Genomic DNA, 6,226 nt, shown 5'->3' on the forward strand with positions numbered 1-6,226 from the left:
CTCTTTCTCTATTTGCTCAAATAAAATAAATAAATAAATAAATAAATATTTTTCCAAAAAAGAGGAAAAAAAGTTGTAAGAAAAGAGCAAGAGACAGATGCAGAAATTTTTGGCTCTGGGGGGGTGGGTGGATGATCTAGCTGAGGAAGCTTCACAGAGGTGAAGCTGGACCCACACGTACAGGAGACAGAGATGAAGCTGGCTATATGGATTTTGTCTTGGATGAGAGAGAAAGACAGAAATGAGCAATGTAACAGCACAAGGAAGGGGACAGAAATGTTTTTGGTTTTCTTTATAGAGGAAAAAAGGTTCAAAGAGAAAGAAAAGAGCAAGAGTGGGATACAGATATTTTTGTTTCTGGCTAGCATTGACCTGATAGGGCTGGAGGTGCTGCTGGTGGAGCTTCACAAGGTGAAGCTGGACACAGAAGGTAAAGGAGAGCAGAAATGGAACTGGCTAGTTGGATTCTGTCTTGGAAAAAAATAAATAAATAAATAAATAAATAAATAAATAAATAAATAAATAAATAAATAAATATTTTTCCAAAAAAGAGGAAAAAAAGTTGTAAGAAAAGAGCAAGAGACAGATGCAGGTATTTTTGGCTCTGGGGGGGTGGGTGGATGATCTAGCTGAGGAAGCTTCACAGAGGTGAAGCTGGACCCACACGTACAGGAGACAGAGATGAAGCTGGCTATATGGATTTTGTCTTGGATGAGAGAGAAAGACAGAAATGAGCAATGTAACAGCACAAGGAAGGGGACAGAAATGTTTTTGGTTTTCTTTATAGAGGAAAAAAGGTTCAAAGAGAAAGAAAAGAGCAAGAGTGGGATACAGATATTTTTGTTTCTGGCTAGCATTGACCTGATAGGGCTGGAGGTGCTGCTGGTGGAGCTTCACAAGGTGAAGCTGGACACAGAAGGTAAAGGAGAGCAGAAATGGAACTGGCTAGATGGATTCTGTCTTGGATGATATAAAAAGACAGAAATTAGCAATTTAAAAGCACAGAGTAGGGGACAGTATTTTTTTTTTTCTTAAAAAGAAATTAAAGTTAGAAAGGACAGAAGAGATCAAATGGGGGTGCAGGTCTTTTCCTACTTGGCTAGCGTGGGTTCTGGGGGCTGGAAGTGCTGGTTGGGGAAGCTTTACATAGATGAAGCTGGACCTAGAAGATGCAAGATGGCAGAGATGGAGTTGCCTAGGTGGATTCTGTCCTGGGTGAGAAAAAGACAGAGAAATGAGCAAATTAAAAGAACAAGGAAGAAGACAAAAAAATCAGTTTTTTATTAATAAAAAGAAAACACAGATAAAAATGTTGAAAGGGACAGAAAAGAGCAAGAGAGGGACTCATGTCTTTCCAACCTGCCCAGCAGTGGGCTCTGTGGACTGGATGGGCTAGCTGGGGGAGCTTCACAGAGGTAAAGCTGGACCCAGAAGTACAGGACAGCAGAGGTGATGATAAACTGATAAGATTCTATACTGGAGTAAGAAAGAGACATATTTTAGCAATTTAAAAGCACAGGGAAGAGGATAGTAACTTTTTTATTTTAAGAGAAAACAATTGGAAGGGACAGAAAAGAGCAAGAGGGGGGGTGCAGGTTTTTGCCTATCTGGCTAGCACTGGGCTTTGAAGGCTGGGGAGTTAGCGGGAGGAGTTTCACAGTTGTGAAGATGGATTCAATAGGCACAGGACAGCAGAGATGGAACTGGCTAGTTGGATTCTCTTCTTGATGAGATAAAGAGAAATAAATTAGAAATTTAAAAGCATAGGAAAGAGCAAAGAAAAGCTGGAGTTTTTTTAGTAAAAGAAAAAAATGTTATAAGGGAAAGAAAAGAGCAAGAGGGGGATGGAAGTCTTTACCTACCTGGCTAGCACTGTGCTCTGAGAGGTGGGGTGCGGGCTTGCTGGGGGAACTTCATAGTGGAAAAGCTGGATACAGAAGGTACAGGAAAGCAGAGATGGAGTTGGCTAGATGGAATCTGTCCTGAGTGAGAGAAATAGATAGAAATTAGCAATTTAAAAGCACAGGAAAGGGGACAGAAAAGCTGTGGGGTTTTTTTGTTTGTTTTTAATTTAAAAAATTTAAAAAGTTGGAAGAGACAGAAAAGAGCAAGATGGGTATGAAGGTCTTTTCTTACCTGGCTAGCCATGAGATCTAGGGACTGGGAGGACTAGCCAGGGGAGCTTTACAAAGGACAAGGTGGACTCAGAAAGTACAGAAAAACAGAGATGGAGTTGGCTAGATAGATTCTGTCCTGGTTGAGGGAAACAGATGTAAATAAGCACTTTAAAAGAACAGGAAAGGGTACAGAAAAACTTTTTAGGGGAAAAAAATTTGGAAACTACAGAAAAGATCAAGAGGGGGATGCAGTCTTTTCCTACCTTGCTAGAACAGGGCTCTGGGGTTGGGTGCTACCTTGGAGAGCTTCTCAGAGTTTGTGAAGCTGGACCCAGTAGGTACAGGACAGCAGAGATGAAGCTGGCTAGATGGATTCTATTCTGGGTGAGATAAAGAGACAAAAATTAGCCATTTAAAGCAAAAGTAAGAGGACAGAAAATCTTTTTAAAAGAGAGAGAAAAAAATGTTGGAAGGGGCAGGAAAGAGCAAGAGAGATCAAGGTCTTTTTCTATCTGGGTAGTATTGGGCTCTGGGGGTGAGTGAGCCAGCTGGGATGTCGCTGACTATGCTGAGCAGAGGAACACTGAATTGCAGAGAAACTGTGGCTCATTCCCTAGGACAGAAGCCACAGGATTCTGAATTCTCAAACTTTAGCATTTTCTGAAACAACCCCTTTTCTCTTGTTCAACTGAAGTTCAGCCCCAGGTGCACCTGTTCTGTAGAATATGGGGGACCTTGAATTTTCTATATCCAGAGAAAACACCACGTAGGTTCCTAAGTGAGTATCAAAGAAGTTGAGCGCCAGAGAGATTGCTCATCACCACCTATTCCTGCTTGCCTTTGAACACTGAGAATTAACTTGAAGAATTTAGAAGGAAACATATAATTCTCCTAATGTCTAATAACCATTACAGAGACAAAGGAAATGTGAGAAACCAAGAAAATATGTTTCCCCACCAGAAAGTCAATTCCTCATCATCCATAGACAATACTCTATGACTCGTGGAAATTTCAGATAAACAACTTATAATATTTATATTGACAAAATTAAATGAGATGCAAGAGAAAAAAGGCAATGAAATCCAGAAAATTCAGGTGAAAAGGAACAATAAACTCCAGGAGATGATATACATTTTATGATTTGAAGAAGAAATAGATGCCATGAAAGAATCAAAAGAAAATGTTAGATATGAAAGGTGTAATGCAGATAATAAAAATCTCCCTTGAAAGTACTAAAAACAGATTGGGGTGAAACCAGGGACCTGAGGCATGGCTAGTCACTGGCCACAGCCCAGCTCTCCAGACTTCAGAGCCCCCTCTGTCCATAAGCCCACAGGTAGCTTCCACTTCTCCAACAGAACACAGTTCCATCTCTAACCACCTGGCAAAATCAGGGACCCAGAGGAAGGGCTAGTCACTGGCCACAGCCTAGCTTCCTGAACCCCAGAGCTCCCCCTGTCTCTAAGGTAGGCAGTTTTTTCCCGTGTTCTCTTTTTTCTTTTGTTAATCTCCTACTGCTCCTTAGCCCACAGGCAGCTTCCACCTCTCAAACAGAACCCAGTTCAATCTCCAAACCCCGAACCCTGACACAGGGCCAGTCACTGTTCAAAGCCCAGCTCCCTGAACTCCAGAGCTCCCCTATCCTTAAGACAGGCATTATTTTATTCCTCTATCTCTTCTTCTATTTCTTTTGTTAATCTCCTAGTCCTTCTCAACCCACAGGAAGCTTCCACATCTTCAACAGAATCCAGTCCAATTTCTAACACCCTGGCAAAATCAAGACTCTGAGGAAGAGTTAATCACAGGCCACAGCCCAGCTCCCTGAACAGGAGAGCTCCCTGTGTACAAAGTAGGCAGCTTTTTGTTTGTTTGTTCTCCCCCTCCCCTGCCCACCTCTTTCTCTTCTTTTTTATTCTTTTGTTCATTTCCTACTCCTTAGCCCATAGGCAATTCCCAACTCTCCAACAAAACCAAGTTACATCTCCAACCCCCAAGTGAAAATGGGAAACCTGAGGCAGGGCCAGTCACTGGCCACAGCACAGATCCCCAGTCCCAGAGAACCCCATCTTGTAAGGTAGGCAGTTTTCCCCCTTTTTCTCCCCTTTCTTTTGTTAATATCCTACTGCTCCTTACCCCATAAGCAACTTCAACCTCTCCAACAGAACACAGTTACATCTCCAACCTCCTGGCAAAACCGGCAACCCTGAGGAAGAGCCAGTCACTAGTCACAGCCCAGCTTCTTGAACCACAGCACTCCCCATATTCATAAGTTATGCAAATTTTCCCCCTCTTTCTCTGCTTTGATTTTTTTTTTTTTTTTTTGGTTAACCTTCTACTGGTCCTTAGCCCATAAGCAGCTTCTACCTCTCCAACAGAACCCAACCCCATGGCCAACCCCCTGATATTGTAGCCCCTAGGGCAGGGCTAGGTACAGTCCAGCTTCTTGAGCCCCAGAGTTACCCCTGTCTGTAAGGTAGGCAGTCATTTTTTCCCTCATTCTCTCCTTTTTTCTTTTGTTAACCTCCTATTTCTACTTAGCCCACAGTCAGCTTCCACCTCTCGAAATGAACCAAGTTTTACCTCCAACCCCCTAACAAAACCAGGGACCCTAAAGGGCAGAGTGGGTTACTGGTGACAAACTAGCCCTCTGAACTCAGAGCTGCCCTTGTCTGTAAAGTAGTCAGATTTTTTTTTCTCTTTCTCATTCTCTCTATTTTGTTAATGTCCTACATTTCTTTAGCACACAGGCAGCTTCAAACTCCCCAACAGAATCCAGTTTTGTCTCCACCCCCTGACAAAACCAGGGATGCTGAGGCAGGGCCAGTCACTGGGCACAACCTAGCATGTGAACTCAAGAGCTCCTAGTGTCCATAAGATACATAGGGTTTTTTTCCCTCTTTCTCTCTTTTTTCTTTCTTTTGTTAATATCCCACTCCTCCTTAGCCCACAGGCAGCCTCAACCTCTCCAACGGAACCCAGTTCCATCTCCAACACCCTGATGAAATCAGAGACCCTGAGAAAAGGCCAGTCACTGACCACAGCCCAGTTCCTTGAACCCAGAGCTCTCCCTCTCCAATAAGGTAGGCACTTTTTTTGCCCTCTTTCTCTCCTTCTTTTTTCTTTTGTTAATCTCCTACTCCTCTTTAGCCCAAAGGAAGTTTCCACCTTTCCAAGAGAGCCAATTCCATCTCGAAACTCCTGACAAAACTGGGGACCCAGAGGCAGGGTCGGTAACTGATCACAGCTCAGCTTCTCAAACCCCAGAGATCTCCCTGGTTATAAGGTAGTTTTATTTATTTATTTTTACAGTTTCTTGCCTTCTTCTTTCTCTTGTTAATCTCTTACTCCTTTTTTAAAAATTTTTTATACATTCAATCACATTATTTAGCTTACAAGGTGAACATTTCAATATGTGAACATTTCATTTCAGTCCAGTTGACCAAAATATCTTCAATAAATAACACCACACCTCCCCGTCCTGTCAATGTTCTGCCTCTGTATCCCTTCCAAATGTCCTTCCTCAGGCCCCACTCCTCTACACACACCACATCTGGCATTCACACCCATCACCTGTTTGTACATCCTTCAGTCAGTGAGTCTCAGTCATAGAGTGCAGACTCTCTGTATATATTAAGTGGAGACTTACAGTGTCTCTTCTTCATAGCCTGGCTTGCTTCACTCAGCAGTAAATCTTCCATATTCTACCACTTTTTGTCAAAAGCCAGGGTTTTGTTGGTTTTTATGGCTAAATAGTATTCCATGAAATATATGTGCCACAGTTTTTTAATCCATTCATCCGTATGGGGGCATTTGGGTTGGTTCCATGTCTTAGCAATCGTGAGAAGTGCCACAATAAACATCAATGTGCAAACACTTTTCCAATGAAGAATTCTTCTGTCCTCTGTCATTCTAACTTACAGCTCTCTGTCCTCTGTGGGAAGCTGCACACCAGCGAGTCTGCCGAGGTTTCTCAGAGAGCAAACAATTACCATGATTGGTTCCCTCCCAAAAACCTGACCTTCAAAACCTTGCTCTGATTGGCCACTAGAATCCCTCAAATTTGCATATCCAGCACCTCATGATTGATCCAAAAGCAACCAATCATAACC

At 42.6% G+C, this 6,226-nt stretch overlaps 1 long non-coding RNA gene across 1 annotated transcript in view; it reads right to left on the reverse strand.

Moving 5' to 3' along the window:
• Positions 1 to 1,876: 1,876 nt before the first annotated feature.
• Positions 1,877 to 6,226, reverse strand: part of LOC114006498 (uncharacterized) — a 17,826-nt gene continuing 13,476 nt past the window's right edge. The window contains exons 2-3 of the long non-coding RNA XR_003548205.1: positions 2,415 to 2,497; positions 1,877 to 1,982 (exon numbers count right to left, since the gene is read on the reverse strand). This is a non-coding gene — a long non-coding RNA (uncharacterized LOC114006498). The remainder of the gene's footprint in view (positions 1,983 to 2,414; positions 2,498 to 6,226) is intronic.

This window comes from Tupaia chinensis, unplaced genomic scaffold, assembly GCF_000334495.1.
Source record: "Tupaia chinensis unplaced genomic scaffold, TupChi_1.0 Scaffold148398_1, whole genome shotgun sequence".
In the NCBI taxonomy this organism is placed as follows: domain Eukaryota; kingdom Metazoa; phylum Chordata; class Mammalia; order Scandentia; family Tupaiidae; genus Tupaia; species Tupaia belangeri.